At 50.6% G+C, this 26,430-nt stretch overlaps 1 long non-coding RNA gene across 1 annotated transcript; it reads right to left on the bottom strand.

Moving 5' to 3' along the window:
• Positions 1-2,712: 2,712 nt before the first annotated feature.
• On the bottom strand, positions 2,713-24,883 carry LOC310892115. The gene is made up of 2 exons (XR_014577878.1): positions 24,756-24,883; positions 2,713-2,764 (listed from the first exon to the last, which is right to left on the bottom strand). It is a non-coding gene; the product is annotated as an uncharacterized lncRNA (long non-coding RNA).
• Positions 24,884-26,430: the final 1,547 nt, after the last annotated feature.

Genomic DNA, 26,430 nt, shown 5'->3' with positions numbered 1-26,430 from the left:
CCCAGGAGGATCGTTAGGGTTAGGGCGTGGATGGCGTGTTTTCGGTTTCCTTCTGTGATGCTGTGATGGGCTCACGTTACGGTAACGCCTGAGGCTAGTAGGATGGCTGTGTTTAGTAGGGGGACTTCTATCGGGTTGAGTGGTTTAATTCCTGTTGGGGGTCATTGGCCTCCTAGTTCTGGGGTTGGGGCCAGGCTCGAGTGGAAGAACGCTCAGAAGAACCCTAAGAAGAAGAATGCTTCGGATGTGATGAAAAGGATTATGCCGTATCGTAGGCCTTTTTGGACTGTGGGAGTGTGATGGCCTTGGAAGGTGCTTTCTCGTACAATGTCTCGTCATCATTGGAGTATTACTAGGAGTATTGAGATGAGGCCTAGGGTTAGTAGTATGGATGAGTTGTAGTGGAATCACATGATTAATCCTGAGGTTGTGAGTAGGGCGGCGGCTGCCCCGAAGATTGGTCAAGGGCTTGGGTCAACTATGTGGTATGAGTGTGCTTGGTGTGCCATTAGATGTTTTCTTGTAAGTATAGGCTTAGAAGGAGCACGAAGACGTAGGCCTGGATTATGGCTACTGCTACTTCTAGGATGGTTAGGAGTAGTAGGATGATTATTGTTAGGATGGATACTGCAGGAAGGGTGGGTATTAATGCAATGGAGGCTGTAGAGATGAGTTGGATGAGTAAGTGTCCTGCTGTAAGGTTGGCTGTAAGGCGGACTCCGAGGGCTAGGGGGCGGATTAGTAGGCTGGTTGTTTCGATCAGGATTAGTGCGGGGATTAGGGGTGTAGGGGTACCTTCGGGTAATAGGTGGGCTAAAGAGGCTGATGGTTGGTTTCGTAGGCCTGTTAGTAGTGTGGCGAGCCATAGTGGGAAGGCTAGGGCTATGTTCATAGATAGTTGGGTGGTTGGGGTGAATGTATATGGAAGGAGGCCTAGAAGGTTGATTGTAAGAAGTATGATTATTAGGGATGTAAATATTATGGCTCATTTGTGGCCATTTTTGTTGAGTGGGACTATTAGTTGTTTTGTGATTAGGTGAAGGAGTCATGTTTGGATAGTAGAAAGGCGGTTGTTGATTCATCGGTTGTTTGGGGACGGGAATAGTAGGGCTGGGAAGAGTAGGGATAGTAGGATTAAGGGGATGCCAAATAGATTGGGGCTGGAAAATTGGTCAAAGAAGCTTAGGTTCATGGTCAGGATCATGGTGTGGGTTTGGTAGTGAGGGAGGTCTTATTTGATGGGGGGTTGGTTGTGGTGAAGGCTAGTAGTTTTGGTTGGATGAGGAGTGCTAGGGTTAATCAGGTTATAATTATGATTGAAAATCATGGTGCGGGGTTAAGCTGTGGCATATCATTAAGGAGGGGGAAGTCCCTCTTTGGCTAGCTTAAAAGGCTAGTGCTGTTGCATAGCTTCTTAATGATTAGGATGATGATAGAAGGGACGATCAGGCCTCGAAATGTGGGAGTGGGGTTGATTCTACTACAATGGGTATGTAGCTGTGATTAGCCCCGCAAATTTCTGAGCATTGTCCGTAAAAAATCCCAGGCCGGGTGGTAATGAATGAAGTTTGGTTTAGTCGGCCTGGGATTGCGTCTGTTTTAACTCCGAGCGTTGGGACTGCTCAGGAGTGGAGTACGTCTCCTGCAGTAATGATCACGCGGATGGGGGATTCTATTGGGATAACTACGCGGTGGTCAACTTCTAGCAGTCGGAAGTGGCCGTTGGGTAGGTGTGGGGTGGGCACTATGTAGGAGTCGAATGATAGGTCTTTGAAGTCTGTGTATTCGTAGCTTCAGTATCATTGGTGGCCGATGGCTTTTAGGGTGAGGTCTGGTTCATCGATTTTGTCCATTATGTAGAGGATTTGTAGGGATGGGAGGGCGAGGAGTACCAGGACGATAGCAGGTAGGATTGTCCAGATCAGCTCTACTTCTTGGGCGTCTACAGCATTGGACGAGAGTTTTTCTGTTAGTATGTGGGCTAAAAGGTAGAGAACTAGGCTGCAGATAGCTAGGGCAACGATTAGGGCGTGGTCGTGGAATTCAACGAGTTCTTCTATGATGGGTGATGAGGCGTCTTGGAATCCTAGTTGGGAGTGGTTGGCCACATGAGATGTACAGGATTTTTACCTGTGATTTAGTCTTGACAAGGCTATGTAATTGGTTTACTAACGTCTCATAAGAAAGAAGCATGAGCGGTTAATGCAGTTGGCTTGAAACCAGCATGTGAGGGTTCGATTCCTTCCTTTCTTGTACTTGGACGAAGGCCGGTTCCTCGAAAGTATGGTATGGGGGAGGGCAGCCGTGGATTCATTCAACGTTTGTGGTAGTTAGTTCTGGTTGTAGGACTTTTCGTTTGGCCGGAAAGGCTTCTCAGATGATGAATATTAGTATGATTACGGCTACTATTGAGATTAGGGAGCCGATGGAGGAAATGGTGTTTCATAGTGTGTAGGAATCGGGATAGTCCGAGTATCGTCGGGGTATTCCTGCTAGGCCTAGGAAGTGCTGGGGGAAGAACGTTAGGTTTACTCCTGTAAATATTACAACGAAGTGGGCTTTTGCTCATGTTTGGTGTAGGGTAAACCCAGTGAGTAGTGGGAATCAGTGAGTAAATCCTGCTAGAGGCCATCCTAGTATAGGTAGAAGGTAAGTAAGGCCAATTTGGGGCTGTAAACTAGGATGATGGCGATTCAGCCTAAGTGGGAGATGGACGAGAAGGCTAGGATTTTGCGTGTTTGTGTTTGGTTCAGTCCTATTCAGCCTCCTAGTGCTGTTGAGGCTAGGGCCATGGCGGTGAGTAGAGCTGGGTCGAGGGATTTGGATGTTAGTAGGAGCAGGGTTAGTGGGGGGAATTTTATGAGGGTCGAGAGTAGCAGGGCTGTTATTAGTGGTGATCCTTGTAGTACTTCTGGGAATCAGAAGTGAAATGGCACTAGGCCCAGTTTAATAGCGATTGCTGCTGTCAGTAGTAGACAGGAGGTTGGGTGGTTTATTTGTGTGATGTCTCATTGGCCGGTGACTCAGGCATTAGTTATGCTAGAGAATAGGACCAGGGCGGAAGCAGCTGCTTGGGTTAGGAAGTATTTCGTTGCGGCTTCTACTGCTCATGGGTGGTGGGATTTGGCAATTAGGGGAATGATGGCTAGTGTGTTGATCTCCAGTCCTGTCCAGGCCAGAACTCAGTGGTTGCTGGAAATTGTGATTGTGGTGCCCAAGATGAGGCTGAAGGTTATGATTGGGGTCGCGTAAGGGTTCATTAGTAGAGGAGGGGGTTAAACCATCATTTTCGGGGTATGGGCCCGATAGCTTGATTAGCTGACTCTACTAGAAAATAATATAAGGGAAGTATGGAGAATTTTGATTTCTCTTGTGTGGGTTCAATTCCTACTTTTCTAAGGTCAACAGGAAATGAGAGGGCTGTTATACCTCTATGTTCACTTTATCATAGTGACCCTTTGTAGTTCAGGCACATTTCCTTATGTAAGGAGGTAGGCCTGCATAGCAGATAGGTATGCTGATGTGTCAGAGGCACAGAGCTAGTGTGAGGGGTAGGAAGTTTTTTCATAGTAGGTGCATTAGTTGGTCATATCGGAATCGTGGGTATGAAGCTCGGACCCATAAGAAACCAGAAGATAGTAGGAGGACTTTTGTGGCTAGGATGACGGGGAATAGTTCTGTGGGTGGCCCTAGGGCGCTTGGGTTTAGGAATATGATGGCTGTAAGTGTATTTATTAGCATAATGTTCGCATATTCAGCTAGGAAGAATAAGGCGAAGGGTCCTGCGGCGTATTCAACGTTAAACCCTGAGACTAGCTCAGATTCACCCTCTGTGAGGTCAAAAGGAGCTCGGTTTGTCTCTGCTAGGGTGGATACGTATCATATTATTGCTAGGGGTCATGAGGAGAAAATGAAGTATAGAGGCTCCTGTGCGACGGCAAAGGAGCTGAGTGTGTAGCTTCCGCTTAGTATGATTATTGATAGCAGGATTATGGCCAGTGTCACTTCGTATGAAATGGTCTGTGCTACTGCCCGTAGGGCTCCGATTAGTGCGTATTTTGAGTTCGAGGCTCAGCCTGATCATAGGACTGAGTAGACGGCTAGGCTTGACATGGCTATTAGGAAGAGAACTCCGAGGTTTAGATCTGCTAGGGGAAATGGGAGTGGTAGTGGTGCTCAAGTGGTGAGGGCTAGGACAAGGGCTAGTATTGGTATCAGAATGAATAGAAGTGGGGAAGAGGTAGAGGGTCGGATGGGCTCTTTGGTAAATAGTTTCAGTCCGTCCGCAAATGGTTGAAGTAGGCCAAAAGGCCCGACAACGTTAGGGCCTTTGCGGGATTGTATGTAGCTTAGGATTTTCCGTTCTACTAGGGTTAGGAAGGCTACGGCAATCAGGATTGGGATGATGTATAGGAGGGATATAATGAGGCAGCTTAGTGTTGTTATTTGAATCATGGGTGAAGCTAGGGAGAGGATTTGAACCTCTGGGGAAAGGGCTTAAGCCTTCTGCACTTGCCGGGCTCTGCCACTCTAGCTGGTCCTTTTCTAGGATTGAAAGTGGTGGGGGAAGGCCCTCTTCACGGTTTAGTTGGTTTCACTGCTTAGAGGGGGGGGGCGTGCTTGTGGTATTGGCCCCACTTTCCCGGTCCTTTCGTACTGGGGAGAGTGTGTCATAGATAGAAACCGACCTGGATTGCTCCGGTCTGAACTCAGATCACGTAGGACTGTTAATCGTTGAACAAACGAACCCTTAATAGCGGCTGCACCATTAGGATGTCCTGATCCAACATCGAGGTCGTAAACCCCCCTGTCGATATGGGCTCTTGAGGGGGATTGCGCTGTTATCCCTGGGGTAGCTTGGTCCATTAATCAATTATATTGGGTCTGGTCACTGTTAGCACTTTGAGGGGTAGCTCTAGGTAAAGAGGTATGGTCTTGTTTTTGGAGGATTTGTTCTCCTCCAAGGTCGCCCCAACCGAAAAATATCGACCAGGCTCTGCGATGGTAGTGGCCCCAGTGGGGTTGATTGAGGATTCGCGGTGGTCGTTGATTTTTAAGTTCCACAGGGTCTTCTCGTCTTATGTTCACATCCCCGCTTTTGCACGGGGAGATCAATTTCACTGATTATCTGTGAGAGACAGTTAAGACCTCGTTTAGCCATTCATACAAGTCTCGATTTATGGGACAATTGATTGCGCTACCTTTGCACGGTTAGGATACCGCGGCCGTTAAACCTAAGTCACCGGGCAGGCATCACCTTCAATACTTGTTTAATTTGCTGAAGGCTATGTTTTTGGTAAACAGTCGGGCCTTATTAATTTGCCGAGTTCCTTTCACAGATTTTAATCGCTCTTATAGGCGCTCCTGAGTCGGGTTAACAGGGTTAGTTAATACGTGGTCTTGTAGGGGTTTTTGTATCTGTCTAGGTCTGTTAATAATGTTTCTATGTAAGCTTGCGCCGTTAGAGGGGTGTGGCCCTGAGTTACTTATTTTAGCATTAATTCTCCTATATTCATAGGTTGACCTGTTTGTGATAAGGGAATCATCTTATTTTGGTATTTTTAGGTGGTGGAGCTTTGACGCACTCTTTTTTGATGGCTGCTTTAGGGCCCACGGTAGGATCAGTAGTAAGAATTATCCGCTAGTCGAGGTTGTGTCCTTTTTTAATGGAGCTGTCCCTCCATTAAATAGCTCTTAATCATCTCATTAGGGTTCAGGATGTCCGGTAGGGAGGATTAAGGGGGAACTTAGATTCGTTTCACAGGTAACCAGCTATCACCCAGCTCGGTTGGCTTTTCACCTCTACTGACAAGTCATCCCACTCTTTTGCAACAGAGACGGGTTCGCTCTCTTTAATTGCTTGAAAGTAGCTCGCTTGGGTTTCGGGGGGGCAAACTTTAGTTCACTTTGCTTGGTTGTTCTCGCTAAACCATGATGCAAAAGGTACAAGGGTTGATCTTTGCTGTCTGTCGCTTTGATTGTTTCACTGCTATTTCATCTTTCCCTTACGGTACTGGGGTCTCTATCGCGTCTAAGTGTCTTTTCTATCGCCTATACTAAGACTGTAAAATGCTTTAGTTTAATTAGTTTAGTAAATTCTTTAGTTTTGGTGTACTATTTGTGTGGTTGAGCTAGAGGGGGGGCTTCAAGACGATCCGGTCTAGTAGATATCTTTCAGGTGTAAGCTGAGTGCTTTGGTGTTATAGCTACGTCTTGATATTCTAAGTACACCTTCCGGTACACTTACCTTGTTACGACTTACCTCATCTTCAGCGTATTTATGGTATTAGTTATGTGGGATGTGGCTTTTGAGGAGGGTGACGGGCGGTATGTACGTGCCCCAGGGCCGGCTTAAAGTAGGCTCTATTGTCCCACTTTACTGCTAAATCCGCCTTCCAGAAGTGGTTTCACGCTTCTTTCCGTGTGCCCTATGAATAGGGAATGTAGCCCATTTCTTCCACTCCATAGGCTATACCTTGACCTGTCTTATTAGCGGGGTGCTATTGTGTCCACTGTTGTGCTCTCATTCGAGGTGGGCTGGCGACGGCGGTATGTAGGCTGTGTTGGCAAGGGGTGGTTGGGTTAATCGGGGATTATCGATTGTAGAACAGGCTCCTCTAGGTGGGTTTGGGGCACCGCCAAGTCCTTAGAGTTTTAAGCGTTTGTGCTCGTAGTTCTCTGGCGGATACTTCGGTAAAGTAAGTATCAAGATTTAGGGCCAGGCAGAGTGGGGTATCTAATCCCAGTTTGGGCCCTGGCTTTCGTGGGTTTAAATCAGTCGTTAGTTCCTAAGATCATCTTAATGGTGTGTTTAGGTGCATCTTGGGCTTATGACAGCTCAGTTGCATTTTGATCTTAGTTAGCTAGGATAGGCATTTTACCACTCTTTACGCCGTGTCAATAGGACGGTTGATTTGGGTTTCTTGTATGACCGCGGTGGCTGGCACAAGATTTACCAACCCTTGAAGTTAGGCTGTTGCTATAACTAAGTCAAGTTTGCACTCATTGCTTAATGTTAATTACTGCTGAATACCCGTGGGGGCGTGGCTTAGCGAGGCGTCTTGGGCTACTACTTGGGTGTGCCTGATACCCGCTCCTCAAGGCCTGTATGGGGGTAGGTGGTCGAGGGCGTTTACACTGGGGCGCGGATACTTGCATGTATATATTTAGCAAAAACCAACCGTAAGGTTAGGACTAAGTCTTTTGTCCGCAGGCATGTTTTATGCCATCTTGGCAACTTCAGTGCCATGCTTTGTGTTAAGCTATGTGGACGGGGGTGTGGTTAGCTGATAGTTGAGTGGTGAGTGAGAGTGAAGTATATGAAATTATTGCTTGTGTTTACTATTTTTAGTACTGGAGTTTCTCTAATAAGTTTAAGTTATTTTGTATGTGTTTGTGTGTATATGTACATCGTTCCGATGATGTCATGGAAGGGATGATTAATGGAGTTTTAGAGGTAGTTTGCTGGGATTGGGCGATGAAGGTTTATGCTACATGGTGGTTAGCGAAAGTTTACTGGTTTAGTTTGTGAAGCGCAGGGGTTGCGCTTAATGATTTGTTGTTTTGTGCTATGTCCAACGAGCATTCATCCAATAGCCCCATTTAACCTGGAGGGTGGAGGTAACATTAACTGAATGTGGTCAAAGTGCATCAGTGTCAGGATGATTCCCCATATACGCCAACCGTCTCATCGAGGGACCCTCGATGAATATTAGTATGATTACGGCTACTATTGAGATTAGGGAGCCGATGGAGGAAATGGTGTTTCATAGTGTGTAGGAATCGGGATAGTCCGAGTATCGTCGGGGTATTCCTGCTAGGCCTAGGAAGTGCTGGGGGAAGAACGTTAGGTTTACTCTTGTAAATATTACCCCGAAGTGGGCTTTTGCTCATGTTTGGTGTAGGGTAAACCCAGTGAGTAGTGGGAATCAGTGAGTAAATCCTGCTAGAATGGCAAAGACGGCGCCTATGGATAGGACGTAGTGGAAGTGGGCAACTACGTAGTACGTGTCGTGCAGGGCGATGTCTAGGGAAGAGTTTGCAAGAACGATTCCTGTTAATCCTCCGATGGTAAATAGGAAGATAAATCCTAGAGCTCATAGTATTGGGGGGGTCTCATTTGATTGTTCCTCCGTGCAGGGTGGCTAGTCAGCTAAATACTTTGATTCCGGTAGGGATGGCAATGATTATAGTGGCTGATGTAAAGTAGGCTCGGGTATCAACGTCTATTCCTACTGTAAACATGTGGTGAGCTCAGACGATGAATCCTAGGAAGCCGATGGATAGTATGGCTCAGACTATTCCCATGTAGCCGAAGGGCTCCTTTTTGCCTGAGTAGTACGTGACTACGTGTGAGATGATTCCGAACCCCGGTAGGATCAGAATATAGACTTCTGGGTGTCCGAAGAATCAGAATAGGTGTTGGTACAGGATTGGGTCTCCTCCTCCAGCGGGGTCGAAGAATGTGGTGTTTAGGTTTCGATCAGTTAGTAATATTGTAATACCGGCGGCGAGTACGGGGAGTGATAGAAGGAGCAGGATGGCGGTAATTAGTACGGATCAGACAAATAGTGGGGTTTGGTATTGTGAGAGTGCGGGGGGTTTTATGTTGATGGCTGTGGTGATAAAGTTGATGGCCCCAAGGATGGAGGAGATACCGGCTAAGTGGAGTGAGAAGATAGCCAGGTCTACTGAAGCTCCGGCGTGGGCAAGGTTACCTGCTAGGGGAGGGTAGACAGTTCAGCCTGTGCCGGCGCCAGCTTCTACAGTGGATGAGACTAGTAGTAGGAGGAATGATGGGGGGAGGAGTCAAAAGCTTATGTTGTTTATTCGCGGGAATGCTATGTCGGGGGCACCGATTATGAGGGGGACTACTCAGTTGCCGAATCCTCCGATCATGAGCGGATGCAGTGCAGTGAGTCCAGAGAGTGCACTGGCACCACTGGGCATGCAGTGCAGTGAGTCCAGAGAGTGCACTGGCACCACTGGGGATGCACTTCAGTGACTTCAGAGAGTGCACTGGCACCACTGGGGATGCAGTGCAGTGAGTCCAAAGACTTCACTGGCAAAACTGGGGATGCAGTGCAGTGAGTCCAGAGAGTGCACTGGCACCACTGGGGATGCAGTGCAGTGAGTCCAGAGATTGCACTGGCACCACCGGGGCTGCAGTGCAGTGAGTCCAGAGAGTGCACTGGCACCAGTGGGGATGCACTGCAGTGAGTCCAGAGAGTGCACTGGCACCACTGGTGATGCAGTACAGTGAGTCCAGAGAGTGCACTGGCACCACTGGGGATGCACTGCAGTGAGTCCAGAGAGTGCACTGGCACCACTGGGGATGCACTACAGTGAGTCCAGAGATTGCACTGGCACCACTGGGGATGCAGTGCACTGAGTCCAGAGAGTGCACTGGCACCACTGGGGATGCAGTGCATTGAGTCCAGAGAGTGCACTGGCACAACTGGGGATGCACTTCAGTGAGTCCAGAGAGTGCACTGACACGACTGGGGATGCAGTGCAGTGAGTCCAGAGAGTGCACTGGCACCACTGGGGATGCAGTGCAGTGAGTCCAGAGAGTGCACTGGCACCACTGGGGATGCAGTGCAGTGAGTCCAGAGAGTGCACTGGCACCACTGGGGATGCAGTGCAGTGAGTCCAGAGAGTGCACTGGCACCACTGGGGATGCAGTCCAGTGAGTCCAGTGAGTGCACTGGCACCACTGGGGATGCAGCGCAGTGACTGCAGAGAGTACACTGGCACCACCGGGGATTCACTGCAGTGAGTCCAGAGAGTGCACTGGCACCACCTGTGATGCAGTGCAGTGAGTCCAGTGAGTGCACTGGCACCACTGGGGATGCAGTGCTGTGACTCCAGAGAGCGCACTGGCACCACTGGGGATGCAGTGCAGTCAGTCCAGTGAGTGCACTGGCACCACTGGGGGTGCAGTACAGTGAGTCCAGAGAGTGCACTGACACCACTGGGGATGCAGTGCAGTGAGTCCAGAGAGTGCACTGGCACCACTGAGGATGCAGTGCAGTGAGTCCAGAGAGTGCACTGGCACCACTGGGGCTTCAGTGCAGTGAGACCAGAGAGTGCACTGGCACCACTGGGGATGCACTGCAGTGAGACCAGAGAGTGCACTGGCACCACTGGGGATGCACTGCAGTGAGTCCAGAGAGTGCACTGTCACCACTGGGGATGCAGTACAGTGAGTCCAGAGAGTGCACTGGCACCACTGGGGATGCAGTACAGTGAGTCCACAGAGTGCACTGGCACCACTGGACATGCAGTGCAGTGAGTCCAGAGAGTGCACTGGCACCACTGGGGATGCACTTCAGTGACTCCAGAGAGTGCACTGGCACCACTGGGGATGCAGTGCAGTGAGTCCAAAGACTTCACTGGCACCACTGGGGATGCAGTGCAGTGAGTCCAGAGAGTGCACTGGCACCACTGGGGATGCAGTGAAGTGAGTGCAGAGAGTGCACTGGCACCACTGGGGATGCACTGCAGTGAGTCCAGAGAGTGCACTGGCACCACTGGGGATGCACTACAGTGAGTCCAGAGAGTGCACTGGCACCACTGGGGATGCAGTGCAGTGAGTCCAGAGAGTGCACTGGCACCACTGGGGATGCAGTGCAGTGAGTCCAGTGAGTGTACTGGCACCACTGGGGATGCACTTCAGTGAGCCCAGAGAGTGCACTGGCACCACTGAGAATGCACTTCAGTGAGTCCAGAGAGTGCACTGGCACCACTGGGGATGCACTGCAGTGAGTCCAGAGAGTGCACTAGCACCACTGGGGATGCAGTGCAGTGAATCCTGTGAGTACACTGGCACCACTGGGGATGCAGTGCAGTGAGTCCAGAGAGCTCACTGGCACCACTGGGGATGCAGTGCAGTGAGTCCAGAGAGTGCACTGACACCACTGGAGATGCAGTACAGTGAGTCCAGTGAATGCACTGGAACCACTGGGGATGCAGTGCAGTGAGTCCAGAGAGTGCACTGGCACCACTGGTGATGCAGTACAGTGAGTCCAGTGAGTGCACTGGTACCACTGGGCCTGCAGTGCAGTGAGTCCAGAGAGTGCACTGGCACCACTGGGGATGCAGTGCAGTGAGTCCAGAGAGTGCACTGGCACCACCGATGACGCAGTACAGTGAGTCCAGTGAGTGCACTGGCACCACTGGGGATGTAGTGCAGTGACTCGAGAGAGTGCACTGGCACCACTGGGGATGCAGTGCAGTGAGTCCAGAGAGTGCACTGGCACCACTGGGGATGCAGTGCAGTGAGTCCAGAGAGTGCATTGGCACCACTGGGGATGCAGTGCAGTGAGTCCAGAGAGTGCACTGGCACCACTGGTGATGCAGTACAGTGAGTCCAGAGAGTGCACTGGCACCACTGGGGATGCACTGCAGTGAGTCCAGAGAGTGCACTGGCACAACTGGGGATGGTCATTAGTGAGTCCAGAGATTGCACTGGCACCACTGGGGATGCACTTCAGTGAGTACAGAGAGTGCACTGACACCACTGCGGATACAGTGCAGTGAGTCCAGAGAGTGCACTGGCACCACTGGGGATTCAGTGCAGTGAGTCCAGAGAGTGCTCTGGCACCACTGGGGATGCAGTGCAGTGAGTCCAGAGAGTGCACTGGCACCACTGGGGATGCACTTCAGTGACTCCAGAGAGTGCACTGGCAACACTGGGGATGCAGTGCAGTGAGTCCAAAGACTTCACTGGCAAAACTGGGGATGCAGTGCAGTGAGTCCAGAGAGTGCACTGGCACCACTGCTGATGCAGTGCAGTGAGTCCAGAGATTGCACTGGCACCACCGGGGCTGCAGTGCAGTGAGTCCAGAGAGTGCACTGGCACCACTGGGGATGCAGTGCAGTGAGTCCAGAGAGTGCACTGGCACCACTGGTGATGCAGTACAGTGAGTCCAGAGAGTGCACTGGCACCACTGGGGATGCACTGCAGTGAGTCCAGAGAGTGCACTGGCACCACTGGGGATGCACTACAGTGAGTCCAGAGATTGCACTGGCACCACTGGGGATGCAGTGCATTGAGTCCAGAGAGTGCACTGGCACAACTGGGGATGCACTTCAGTGAGTCCAGAGAGTGCACTGACACGACTGGGGATGCAGTGCAGAGAGTCCAGAGAGTACCCTGGCACCACTGGGGATGCAGTGCAGTGAGTCCAGAGAGTGCTCTGGCACCACTGGGGATGCAGTGCAGTGAGTCCAGAGAGTGCACTGGCACCACTGGGGATGCAGTGCAGTGAGTCCAGAGAGTGCACTGGCACCACTGGGGATGCAGTCCAGTGAGTCCAGTGAGTGCACTGGCACCACTGGGGATGCAGCGCAGTGACTGCAGAGAGTACACTGGCACCACCGGGGATTCACTGCAGTGAGTCCAGAGAGTGCACTGGCACCACCTGTGATGCAGTGCAGTGAGTCCAGTGAGTGCACTGGCACCACTGGGGATGCAGTGCTGTGACTCCAGAGAGTGCACTGGCACCACTGGGAATGCAGTGCAGTCAGTCCAGTGAGTGCACTGGCACCACTGGGGGTGCAGTACAGTGAGTCCAGAGAGTGCACTGACACCACTGGGGATGCAGTGCAGTGAGTCCAGACAGTGCACTGGCACCACTGGGGATGCAGTGCAGTGAGTCCAGAGAGTGCACTGGCACCACTGGGGATGCAGTGCAGTGAGACCAGAGAGTGCACTGGCACCACTGGGGATGCAGTGCTGTGAGTCCAGAGAGTGCACTGGCCCCACTGGGGATGCACTGCAGTGAGTCCAGAGAGTGCACTGGCACCACTGGGGATGCACTGCAGTTAGTCCAGAGAGTGCACTGTCACCACTGGGGATGCAGTACAGTGAGTCCAGAGAGTGCACTGGCACCAGTGGGGATGCAGTACAGTGAGTCCACAGAGTGCACTGGCACCACTGGACATGCAGTGCAGTGAGTCCAGAGAGTGCACTGGCACCACTGGGGATGCAGTGCAGTGAGTCCAGAGAGTGCACTGGCACCACTGGGGATGCAGTGCAGTGAGTCCAAAGACTTCACTGGCACCACTGGGGATGCAGTGCAGTGAGTCCAGAGAGTGAACTGGCACCACTGGGGATGCAGTGAAGTGAGTGCAGAGAGTGCACTGGCACCACTGGGGATGCACTGCAGTGAGTCCAGAGAGTGCACTGGCACCACAGGGGATGCACTACAGTGAGTCCAGAGAGTGCACTGGCACCACTGGGGATGCAGTGCAGTGAGTCCAGAGAGTGCACTGGCACCACTGGGGATGCAGTGCAGTGAGTCCAGAGAGTGCACTGGCACCACTGAGAATGCACTTCAGTGAGTCCAGAGAGTGCACTGGCACCACTGGGGATGCACTGCTGTGAGTCCAGAGAGTGCACTAGCACCACTGGGGATGCAGTGCAGTGAATCCTGTGAGTACACTGGCACCACTGGGGATGCAGTGCAGTGAGTCCAGAGAGCTCACTGGCACCACTGGGGATGCAGTGCAGTGAGTCCAGAGAGTGCACTGGCACCACTGGGGATGCAGTCCAGTGAGTCCAGAGAGTGCACTGGCACCACCTGTGATGCAGTGCAGTGAGTCCAGTGAGTGCACTGGCACCACTGGGGATGCAGTGCTGTGACTCCAGAGAGCGCACTGGCACCACTGGGGATGCAGTGCAGTCAGTCCAGTGAGTGCACTGGCACCACTGGGGGTGCAGTACAGTGAGTGCAGAGAGTGCACTGACACCACTGGGGATGCAGTGCAGTGAGTCCAGACAGTGCACTGGCACCACTGGGGATGCAGTGCAGTGAGTCCAGAGAGTGCACTGGCACCACTGGGGATGCAGTGCAGTGAGACCAGAGAGGGCACTGGCACCACTGGGGATGCACTGCAGTGAGTCCAGAGAGTGCACTGGCACCACTGGGGATGCACTGTAGTTAGTCCAGAGAGTGCACTGTCACCACTGGGGATGCAGTACAGTGAGTCCAGAGAGTGCACTGGCACCAGTGGGGATGCAGTACAGTGAGTCCACAGAGTGCACTGGCACCACTGGACATGCAGTGCAGTGAGTCCAGAGAGTGCACTGGCACCACTGGGGATGCACTTCAGTGACTCCAGAGAGTGCACTGGCACCACTGGGGATGCAGTGCAGTGAGTCCAAAGACTTCACTGGCACCACTGGGGATGCAGTGCAGTGAGTCCAGAGAGTGCACTGGCACCACTGGGGATGCAGTGAAGTGAGTGCAGAGAGTGCACTGGCACTACTGGGGATGCACTGCAGTGAGTCCAGAGAGTGCACTGGCACCACTGGGGATGCAGTGCAGTGACTCCAGAGAGTGCACTGGCACCACTGGGGATGCAGTGCAGTGAGTCCAGAGAGTGCACTGGCACCACTGGGGATGCTGTGCAGTGAGTCCAGTGAGTGTACTGGCACCACTGGTGATGCACTTCAGTGAGCCCAGAGAGTGCACTGGCACCACTGAGAATGCACTTCAGTGAGTCCAGAGAGTGCACTGGCACCACTGGGGATGCACTGCAGTGAGTCCAGAGAGTGCACTAGCACCACTGGGGATGCAGTGCAGTGAATCCTGTGAGTACACTGGCACCACTGGGGATGCTGTGCAGTGAGTCCAGAGAGCTCACTGGCACCACTGGGGATGCAGTGCAGTGAGTCCAGAGAGTGCACTGGCACCACTGGAGATGCAGTACAGTGAGTCCAGTGAATGCACTGGAACCACTGGGGATGCAGTGCAGTGAGTCCAGAGAGTGCACTGGCACCACTGGTGATGCAGTACAGTGAGTCCAGTGAGTGCACTGGTACCACTGGGCCTGCAGTGCAGTGAGTCCAGAGAGTGCACTGGCACCACTGGGGATGCAGTGCAGTGTGTCCAGAGAGTGCACTGGCAGCAGTGGGGATGCAGTGCAGTGAGTCCAGAGACTTCACTGGCACCACTGGGGATGCAGTGCAGTGAGTCCAGTTAGTGCACTGGCACCACTGGGGATGCAGTGCAGTGAGTCCAGAGACTTCACTGGCACCACTGGGGATGCAGTGCAGTGAGTCCAGAGAGTGCATTGGCACCACTGGGGATGCAGTGCAGTGAGTCCAGAGAGTGCACTGGCACCACTGGGGATGCACTGCTGTGAGTCCAGAGAGTGCACTGGCACCACTGGTGATGCAGTACAGTGAGTCCAGAGAGCGCACTGGCACCACTGGGGATGCACTGCAGTGAGTCCAGAGAGTGCACTGGCACCACTGGGGATGCACTACAGTGAGTCCAGAGATTGCACTGGCACCACTGGGGATGCAGTGCAGTGAGTCCAGAGAGTGCACTGGCACCACTGGGGATGCAGTGCAGTGAGTCCAGAGAGTGCACTGGAACCACTGGGGATGCACTTCAGTGAGTACAGAGAGTGCACTGACACCACTGCGGATACAGTGCAGTGAGTCCAGAGAGTGCACTGGCACCACTGGGGATGCAGTGCAGTGAGTCCAGAGAGTGCTCTGGCACCACTGGGGATGCAGTGCAGTGAGTCCAGAGAGTACACTGGCACCACTGGGGATGCAGTGCAGTGAGTCCAGAGAGTGCACTGGCACCACTGGGGATGCAGTGCAGCAAGTCCAGAGAGTTCACTGGCACCACTTGGGATGCACTGCAGTGAGTCCAGAGAGTGTACTGGCACCACTGGGGATGCACTGCAGTGAGTCCAGAGAGTGCATTGGCACCACTTGGGATGCACTGCAGTGAGTCCAGAGAGTGCACTTGCACCACTGGGGATGCAGTGCTGTGATTCCGGAGAGCGCACTGGCACCACTGGGGATGCAGTGCAGTCAGTCCAGTGAGTGCACTGGCACCACTGGGGATGCAGTGCAGTGAGTGCAGAGAGTGCAATGGCACCACTGGTGATGCACTTCAGTGAGTCCAGAGAGTGCACTGGCACCACTGGGGATGCAGTGCAGTGAGTCCAGAGAGTGCACTGGCACCACTGGGGATGCAGTGCTGTGACTCCAGAGAGTGCACTGGCACCACTGTGGATGCAGTGCAGTGAGTGCAGAGAGTGCACTGGCACCACTGGGGATGCACTTCAGTGAGTCCAGAGAGTGCACTGGCACCACTGGGGATGGAGTGCAGTGAGTCCAGAGAGTGCACTGGCACCACTGGGGATGCAGTGCAGTGAGTCCAGAGAGTGCACTGGCACCACTGGGGATGCAGTGCTGTGACTCCAGAGAGTGCACTGGCACCACTGTGGATGCAGTGCAGTGAGTGCAGAGAGTGCACTGGCACCACTGGGGATGCACTTCAGTGAGTCCAGAGAGTGCACTGGCACCACTGGGGATGGAGTGCAGTGAGTCCAGAGAGTGAACTGGCACCACTGGGGATGCACTGCAGTGAGTCCAGAGAGTGCACTGGCACCACTGGGGATGCAGTGCAGTGAGTCCAGAGAGTGCACTGGCACCACTGGGGATGCACTTCAGTGAGTCCAGAGAGTGCACTGGCACCACTGGGGATGCACTGCAGTGAGTCCAGCGAGTGCACTGGCACCACTGGGGATGCAGTGCTGTGACTCCAGAGAGCGCACTGGCACCACTGGGGATGCAGTGCAGTGAGTGCAGAGAGTGCACTGGCACCACTGGGGATGCACTTCAGTGAGTTCAGAGAGTGCACTGGCACCACTGGGGATGGGTTTCAAGCCAACTGCATTAACCGCTCATGCTTCTTTCTTATGAGACGTTAGTAAACCAATTACATAGCCTTGTCAAGACTAAATCACAGGTAAAAATCCTGTACATCTCATGTGGCCAACCACTCCCAACTAGGATTCCAAGAACCAGGAGGTTCGGTGAAAATAGGGCTAGTGCTATTAGAGGGGTGATTATTAGGGTAAGCCCTAAGCTGTCTTTAATGGAGAAGTATGGGTGGAATGGGATTTTGTCGCAGTCTGATACGATTCCTAGTGGGTTATTTGAGCCTGATTCGTGTAGGAAGGTTAGGTGGACTAGGGTGATTCCTGCAATTAGGAAGGGCAGTAGGAAGTGGATGGCGAAGAATCGGGTTAAGGTTGGATTGTCTACTGAGAATCCTCCTCAGGCTCATTCTACTAGAGTTTGCCCAATGTACGGGATGGCTGAGAATAGGTTGGTGATTACGGTGGCCCCTCAGAATGACATTTGTCCTCATGGTAGGACATACCCTACGAAGGCAGTTGCTATTAGGGTGAGTAGGAGGATTACTCCTGTGTTTCAGGTTTCTTTGTATAGGTAGGAGCCGTAGTAGAGGCCTCGTCCGATGTGTAAGTAGATGCAGATAAAGAAGAGCGAAGCACCGTTGGCGTGGAGGTTGCGGATGAGCCATCCGTACTGGACGTCTCGGCATGTGTGAGCTACTGAGGAGAAGGCGAGTGAAGTGTCTGCGGTGTAGTGTATGGCTAGTAGCAGGCCTGTTAGGATTTGTGTGGCTAAGCAGATGGCTAGAAGGGAGCCGAAGTTTCATCAGGCAGAGATGTTGGAGGGGGCGGGTAGGTCGATTAGGGAGTTGTTGATTATTTTTAGTAGGGGATGGGATTTGCGGATGTTAGGGGCCATTAGTGAGTCTGTGTGTTATTAGGATTATTACCAGGATGGAGAGGGCGAAGGATCCTAGGTAGGCCTTAATTAGCCCTGTGTGTATTGAGGTTGCGGCTTTGCTTGCGGCTACTTGTAGTTCAGCAAGGCCCTCTGGCCCTATTTTTTTGAGTCAGGAGAGGTCGATCAAGTGTAGGGCAATGTTTTGTCCCTTTTCTAGTAGGTTTTTGGAGAAGAATCGGTGTACTAGGGGGTTGAAGTACCCTAATGCAGAGGAGAAGTTTATGAGGGGGTTTGGTTTGGGGTGAGTGAGGGTGTGTGTTATGTTCGATAGTTCTAGGGCTAGGATGATTCCTAGGATTGTTATGAGGATGGCAGCGGTTTTGGTGATAAGGGGTATGGTTATTGGGGGGGTTTTGGTTGGTGTGATGAAAGAGGTAATGATTATTCCTGCTGTAATGCTGCCTAGGGCGAGTCGGGTTAGGGGGGCGGTGATTAGTGGGTTGTTTTCGTTTATTGATACTATTGGGGGGATTCGGGTTTGTCCAGCTTGGACTAGGATGGTTATGCGGATGCTGTAGGTTGCGGTGAATGCTGTGGCTATAAGGGTTAGGAGTAGGGCTCAAGTATTTAGGTATGATGTGTTTAAGCTTTCGATGATGAGGTCTTTTGAGTAGAATCCGGCTAGGAATGGGGTTCCTATCAGCGCCAGGTTTCCGATGGTTAGGCAGGAAGTAGTGACTGGGAGTATTTTCTGTAGGCCTCCTATCTTTCGGATATCTTGTTCTCCGTTTAGGTTGTGGATGATAGACCCTGAGCATAGGAATAGTATGGCTTTAAAGAAGGCATGGGTTGAGATGTGTAGGAAGGCTAGTTGTGGGAGGTTTAGTCCGATAGTGACTATTATTAGTCCTAGTTGGCTGGATGTTGAGAAAGCAATGATTTTTTTGATGTCATTTTGGGTTAGGGCGCATGTGGCAGCGAATAGGGTTGATAGAGCACCTAGGCATAGGCAGGCAGTTAGGGCTGTCTGGTTGGTGGCTAGCAGGGGGTGCATGCGGATGAGCAGGAAGATTCCGGCTACTACTATGGTACTGGAGTGCAGTAGGGCTGATACTGGGGTGGGGCCTTCTATTGCTGCGGGCAGTCATGGGTGGAGTCCAAATTGGGCGGATTTTCCTGCGGCTGCGAGGATTAATCCTATGAGGGGGAGGATTGGGGTTTGGTGGGGGTGTACGGCTTGTTGGATCTCTCAGGTGTTGAATGTTGAAGCTAGTCATGCTATGCTCAGGATCAGTCCGACGTCTCCGATTCGGTTGTAGATTACGGCTTGTAGGGCGGCGGTGTTGGCATCTGCTCGGCCTTGTCATCAGCCGATGAGAAGGAAGGACATGATTCGTACTCCTTCCCAGCCTACGAATAGGAGGAATATGTTGTTTGCGGTTGTTAGGAGGAGTATGGCGACTAGGAATGTCAGTAGGTAGGTGAAAAATTTTGTTACGTATGGCTCTGAGGCCATGTATCATATGGCGAATTGTAGGATTGATCATGTTACAAATAGGGCGATTGGAAGAAATGTTATTGAGTATTGGTCTATTTTTAGGCTCAGGGGGATTTTAAAGTTTATAATGAATTTTCACTCCCAGTGGCAGGTGACAGATTCTACTCCCGAGTAGATGAATGCGGTTGTAGGGGCTAGGCTAATTAGGAATGCGGTTTTAACAGCGCGGGTGGTGGCTTGTGGGGTGTTTTTAAAGTTTTTAAATAGAAATGGCAGGATGATTGGGGTTAGGAGGATTGTCAGCGTGAGTAGTGTGAGGGAGTTGATTAGTAGTGTGGGGTTCACTACTTTTACTTGGATTTGCACCAAGATGGGTGGTTCCTAAGACCAGTGGATTGCTGTTATCCTTTAAAAGTAAGGGGGCTGAGGTTTTAGGCTCAGATGTAAGAGTTAGCAGCTCTTGTTGGTTAAACCCTCCCCTCGGCAGGTAAGAAGGTTTGAACTTCTATTCTTAGAATCACAGTCTAATGTTTGGTTTAAACTATACTTGCATGAGGGGATTCCGGAGATCAGTTCGGGTTTGAGGATTAGGAGGAATATTGGGATAATGTGGAGTGTTATGAGCAGGTGTTCTCGCGTGGTTGAGTTTTGCATAGATGTGATGTGGGAGGGGATTGAGCCTCGTTGGGTCATTAGTAGTATGAATAAGGTGTAGGAGGCGGTTAGTAGGGTTGCGATTCCTGTTAGGATGATCGTGAAGGCAGATCAGTTGAATAAGGTGATTATAATGGTTAGCTCTGCTATGAGGTTTGTTGTTGGGGGTAAGGCTATGTTTGTTAGATTGGCCAGCAATCATCAGGTAGCTATGAGTGGTAGGAGAGGTTGTAGGCCTCGTGTGAGTAGTAGAATTCGGCTGTGCGTACGTTCATAGTTTGTGTTGGCTAGGCAGAATAGTATGGAGGAAGTTAGTCCATGGGAAATTATTAGGATCATTGCCCCTGAGAATGATCAGTGGGTTTGGATTATTCCTGCGGCGATAACTAGGCCTATGTGGCTAACGGATGAATAAGCGATTAGTGATTTTAGGTCTGTCTGTCGTAGGCAGATTGAGCTAGTCATTAGGGCGCCTCATAGGGCCAGGGTTAGGAAGGGGTAGTGCAGGAGGTTGGACAGTGGGCCCATAAATAGAGTGACTCGTATAATTCCGTATCCTCCTAGCTTTAGTAGTAGGGCGGTGAGGAGTATTGAGCCTGCGATGGGTGCTTCTACGTGGGCTTTTGGCAGTCAGAGGTGTAGGCCGTATAGTGGGGCTTTTACTATGAATGCTATGAGCAGTGCTAGACCTGATAGTATTCCTGTCCATGAGGTGGATAGGGTTGGGTGGGTTAGTTGTAGGGTTGGCAGGTGCAGGGTGCCAATTTTCACGTATAGGTGTATGATTGTGATTAGCAGGGGTAGAGAGCTTACTGGCGTGTAGAATAGCAGGTAGATGCCAGCGCTTAGGCGTTCTGGTTGGTTCCCCCATCGGGTGATTAAGATTAGGGTGGGAATGAGGGTTGCTTCAAATGAGATGTAAAATAGTGCTAGTTCTGTGGTGGAAAAGGCTAGTAGGATGAATGGCTGGACTGCGACTAAGGTTGAGATAAAGATTCGTTTGCGTTGTAGGGGTTCTTGTTGCAGGTGGTTTTGGCTTGCTATGATTATGAGTGGGAGTAGTCAGCAGGATAGTACTAGGAGGGGGGATGAGATTTGGTCAATTCCTGTTCAGTTGGATAAAAATTTGTAGGGGTAGTAGGTTGGGATTAATCACTGTAGGCTTAGGGCAGCGATTAGGAGGCTGTATAAGGTGGTGTTAGTCCATAGAAATTTTGGTGGAGACAGCAGGGCTGTTGGAAGAAGTATGATTGTGGGTAGGATGATTTTTAGCATTGCAGGAGGTTTAGGTTGTGTAGATGGTCGGAGCCATGTGTGCGGGTGGAGGCTACTAGGATGGCCAGGCCTGTGCCCGCCTCACACGCTGAGAAGGTTAGCATGAGAATTGGTACCATGGTGAATGAGGAGACTTGGTTTTCGATGGATCATATTGATAGGCCTACGAATATCGATAATATTATGCTTTCAAGGCATAGTAGGGCGGATACTAGGTGGGTTCGGTGGAAGGCTAGTCCTAGTCCGCTGAAAATGAAGGCTGAGTAGAAGCTTAAATGTAGGGGCGACATAAAAAAGTTACAGGGTTGGCTGTAATCTGCTGGGTCGAAACCAGCTATCTTTTTGGTTAGACTAACTTTCTGTTATTCTGCTCATTCTAGGCCCCCTTGAATTCACTCGTAGGCCAGTCCGAGTGTTAGGAGAAGGAGGATCACTACAGTTCAGGTGAGGGTCATTAGGGGGGATTGGAGTTGGACGGCTCATGGCAGGGGGAGTAGGAGGGCGATTTCTAGGTCGAATAGGACGAACAGGATGGCTACTGAGGAAGAATCGGACTGAGAATGGTAATCGAGCAGATCCAAGTGGGTCGAATCCACATTCGTACGGTGAGAGTTTCTCTGAGTCGGGGTTTATTTGGGCGAGTCAGAAGTTTAATGCGGTTAGGGCGGCGCTTAGGATTGATGATAGGGCGAATATGAACATGAGTGCGTTCATTGCTCTCCTCTGGGTTTATACCAGATTCTAGAGATTGGAAGTCAATTGTAATTAATATACTAGAAGAGCAAGATCCTCATCAGTAGATGGTTATGTAGAGGAATAGTCAGATGACGTCTACGAAGTGTCAGTATCAGGCTGCTGCCTCGAATCCGAAGTGGTGGTCTGATGTAAAGTGGAACTTGATCAGTCGGAAGAGGCAGACGGTCAGGAAGGAGGATCCGATGATTACGTGGAGTCCGTGGAATCCAGTGGCAACGAAGAAGGTAGATCCGTAGACGCTATCGGCGATTGAGAATGGGGCTTCGTGGTATTCTATTGCTTGTAGGGCTGTGAAGTAGAATCCCAGGAGGATCGTTAGGGTTAGGGCGTGGATGGCGTGTTTTCGGTTTCCTTCTGTGATGCTGTGATGGGCTCACGTTACGGTAACGCCTGAGGCTAGTAGGATGGCTGTGTTTAGTAGGGGGACTTCTATCGGGTTGAGTGGTTTAATTCCTGTTGGGGGTCATTGGCCTCCTAGTTCTGGGGTTGGGGCCAGGCTCGAGTGGAAGAACGCTCAGAAGAACCCTAAGAAGAAGAATGCTTCGGATGTGATGAAAAGGATTATGCCGTATCGTAGGCCTTTTTGGACTGTGGGAGTGTGATGGCCTTGGAAGGTGCTTTCTCGTACAATGTCTCGTCATCATTGGAGTATTACTAGGAGTATTGAGATGAGGCCTAGGGTTAGTAGTATGGATGAGTTGTAGTGGAATCACATGATTAATCCTGAGGTTGTGAGTAGGGCGGCGGCTGCCCCGAAGATTGGTCAAGGGCTTGGGTCAACTATGTGGTATGAGTGTGCTTGGTGTGCCATTAGATGTTTTCTTGTAAGTATAGGCTTAGAAGGAGCACGAAGACGTAGGCCTGGATTATGGCTACTGCTACTTCTAGGATGGTTAGGAGTAGTAGGATGATTATTGTTAGGATGGATACTGCAGGAAGGGTGGGTATTAATGCAATGGAGGCTGTAGAGATGAGTTGGATGAGTAAGTGTCCTGCTGTAAGGTTGGCTGTAAGGCGGACTCCGAGGGCTAGGGGGCGGATTAGTAGGCTGGTTGTTTCGATCAGGATTAGTGCGGGGATTAGGGGTGTAGGGGTACCTTCGGGTAATAGGTGGGCTAAAGAGGCTGATGGTTGGTTTCGTAGGCCTGTTAGTAGTGTGGCGAGCCATAGTGGGAAGGCTAGGGCTATGTTCATAGATAGTTGGGTGGTTGGGGTGAATGTATATGGAAGGAGGCCTAGAAGGTTGATTGTAAGAAGTATGATTATTAGGGATGTAAATATTATGGCTCATTTGTGGCCATTTTTGTTGAGTGGGACTATTAGTTGTTTTGTGATTAGGTGAAGGAGTCATGTTTGGATAGTAGAAAGGCGGTTGTTGATTCATCGGTTGTTTGGGGACGGGAATAGTAGGGCTGGGAAGAGTAGGGATAGTAGGATTAAGGGGATGCCAAATAGATTGGGGCTGGAAAATTGGTCAAAGAAGCTTAGGTTCATGGTCAGGATCATGGTGTGGGTTTGGTAGTGAGGGAGGTCTTATTTGATGGGGGGTTGGTTGTGGTGAAGGCTAGTAGTTTTGGTTGGATGAGGAGTGCTAGGGTTAATCAGGTTATAATTATGATTGAAAATCATGGTGCGGGGTTAAGCTGTGGCATATCATTAAGGAGGGGGAAGTCCCTCTTTGGCTAGCTTAAAAGGCTAGTGCTGTTGCATAGCTTCTTAATGATTAGGATGATGATAGAAGGGACGATCAGGCCTCGAAATGTGGGAGTGGGGTTGATTCTACTACAATGGGTATGTAGCTGTGATTAGCCCCGCAAATTTCTGAGCATTGTCCGTAAAAAATCCCAGGCCGGGTGGTAATGAATGAAGTTTGGTTTAGTCGGCCTGGGATTGCGTCTGTTTTAACTCCGAGCGTTGGGACTGCTCAGGAGTGGAGTACGTCTCCTGCAGTAATGATCACGCGGATGGGGGATTCTATTGGGATAACTACGCGGTGGTCAACTTCTAGCAGTCGGAAGTGGCCGTTGGGTAGGTGTGGGGTGGGCACTATGTAGGAGTCGAATGATAGGTCTTTGAAGTCTGTGTATTCGTAGCTTCAGTATCATTGGTGGCCGATGGCTTTTAGGGTGAGGTCTGGTTCATCGATTTTGTCCATTATGTAGAGGATTTGTAGGGATGGGAGGGCGAGGAGTACCAGGACGATAGCAGGTAGGATTGTCCAGATCAGCTCTACTTCTTGGGCGTCTACAGCATTGGACGAGAGTTTTTCTGTTAGTATGTGGGCTAAAAGGTAGAGAACTAGGCTGCAGATAGCTAGGGCAACGATTAGGGCGTGGTCGTGGAATTCAACGAGTTCTTCTATGATGGGTGATGAGGCGTCTTGGAATCCTAGTTGGGAGTGGTTGGCCACATGAGATGTACAGGATTTTTACCTGTGATTTAGTCTTGACAAGGCTATGTAATTGGTTTACTAACGTCTCATAAGAAAGAAGCATGAGCGGTTAATGCAGTTGGCTTGAAACCAGCATGTGAGGGTTCGATTCCTTCCTTTCTTGTACTTGGACGAAGGCCGGTTCCTCGAAAGTATGGTATGGGGGAGGGCAGCCGTGGATTCATTCAACGTTTGTGGTAGTTAGTTCTGGTTGTAGGACTTTTCGTTTGGCCGGAAAGGCTTCTCAGATGATGAATATTAGTATGATTACGGCTACTATTGAGATTAGGGAGCCGATGGAGGAAATGGTGTTTCATAGTGTGTAGGCGTCGGGATAGTCCGAGTATCGTCGGGGTATTCCTGCTAGGCCTAGGAAGTGCTGGGGGAAGAACGTTAGGTTTACTCCTGTAAATATTACCCCGAAGTGGGCTTTTGCTCATGTTTGGTGTAGGGTAAACCCAGTGAGTAGTGGGAATCAGTGAGTAAATCCTGCTAGAGGCCATCCTAGTATAGGTAGAAGGTAAGTAAGGCCAATTTGGGGCTGTAAACTAGGATGATGGCGATTCAGCCTAAGTGGGAGATGGACGAGAAGGCTAGGATTTTGCGTGTTTGTGTTTGGTTCAGTCCTATTCAGCCTCCTAGTGCTGTTGAGGCTAGGGCCATGGCGGTGAGTAGAGCTGGGTCGAGGGATTTGGATGTTAGTAGGAGCAGGGTTAGTGGGGGGAATTTTATGAGGGTCGAGAGTAGCAGGGCTGTTATTAGTGGTGATCCTTGTAGTACTTCTGGGAATCAGAAGTGAAATGGCACTAGGCCCAGTTTAATAGCGATTGCTGCTGTCAGTAGTAGACAGGAGGTTGGGTGGTTTATTTGTGTGATGTCTCATTGGCCGGTGACTCAGGCATTAGTTATGCTAGAGAATAGGACCAGGGTGGAAGCAGCTGCTTGGGTTAGGAAGTATTTCGTTGCGGCTTCTACTGCTCATGGGTGGTGGGATTTGGCAATTAGGGGAATGATGGCTAGTGTGTTGATCTCCAGTCCTGTCCAGGCCAGAACTCAGTGGTTGCTGGAAATTGTGATTGTGGTGCCCAAGATGAGGCTGAAGGTTATGATTGGGGTCGCGTAAGGGTTCATTAGTAGAGGAGGGGGTTAAACCATCATTTTCGGGGTATGGGCCCGATAGCTTGATTAGCTGACTCTACTAGAAAATAATATAAGGGAAGTATGGAGAATTTTGATTTCTCTTGTGTGGGTTCAATTCCTACTTTTCTAAGGTCAACAGGAAATGAGAGGGCTGTTATACCTCTATGTTCACTTTATCATAGTGACCCTTTGTAGTTCAGGCACATTTCCTTATGTAAGGAGGTAGGCCTGCATAGCAGATAGGTATGCTGATGTGTCAGAGGCACAGAGCTAGTGTGAGGGGTAGGAAGTTTTTTCATAGTAGGTGCATTAGTTGGTCATATCGGAATCGTGGGTATGAAGCTCGGACCCATAAGAAACCAGAAGATAGTAGGAGGACTTTTGTGGCTAGGATGACGGGGAATAGTTCTGTGGGTGGCCCTAGGGCGCTTGGGTTTAGGAATATGATGGCTGTAAGTGTATTTATTAGCATAATGTTCGCATATTCAGCTAGGAAGAATAAGGCGAAGGGTCCTGCGGCGTATTCAACGTTAAACCCTGAGACTAGCTCAGATTCACCCTCTGTGAGGTCAAAAGGAGCTCGGTTTGTCTCTGCTAGGGTGGATACGTATCATATTATTGCTAGGGGTCATGAGGAGAAAATGAAGTATAGAGGCTCCTGTGCGACGGCAAAGGAGCTGAGTGTGTAGCTTCCGCTTAGTATGATTATTGATAGCAGGATTATGGCCAGTGTCACTTCGTATGAAATGGTCTGTGCTACTGCCCGTAGGGCTCCGATTAGTGCGTATTTTGAGTTCGAGGCTCAGCCTGATCATAGGACTGAGTAGACGGCTAGGCTTGACATGGCTATTAGGAAGAGAACTCCGAGGTTTAGATCTGCTAGGGGAAATGGGAGTGGTAGTGGTGCTCAAGTGGTGAGGGCTAGGACAAGGGCTAGTATTGGTATCAGAATGAATAGAAGTGGGGAAGAGGTAGAGGGTCGGATGGGCTCTTTGGTAAATAGTTTCAGTCCGTCCGCAAATGGTTGAAGTAGGCCAAAAGGCCCGACAACGTTAGGGCCTTTGCGGGATTGTATGTAGCTTAGGATTTTCCGTTCTACTAGGG

Source organism: Anser anser, assembly GCF_964211835.1.
Source record: "Anser anser genome assembly, contig: HAP1_SCAFFOLD_55, whole genome shotgun sequence".
Lineage (NCBI taxonomy): Eukaryota > Metazoa > Chordata > Aves > Anseriformes > Anatidae > Anser > Anser anser.
This window is presented reverse-complemented; position numbering and strand designations above follow the sequence as displayed.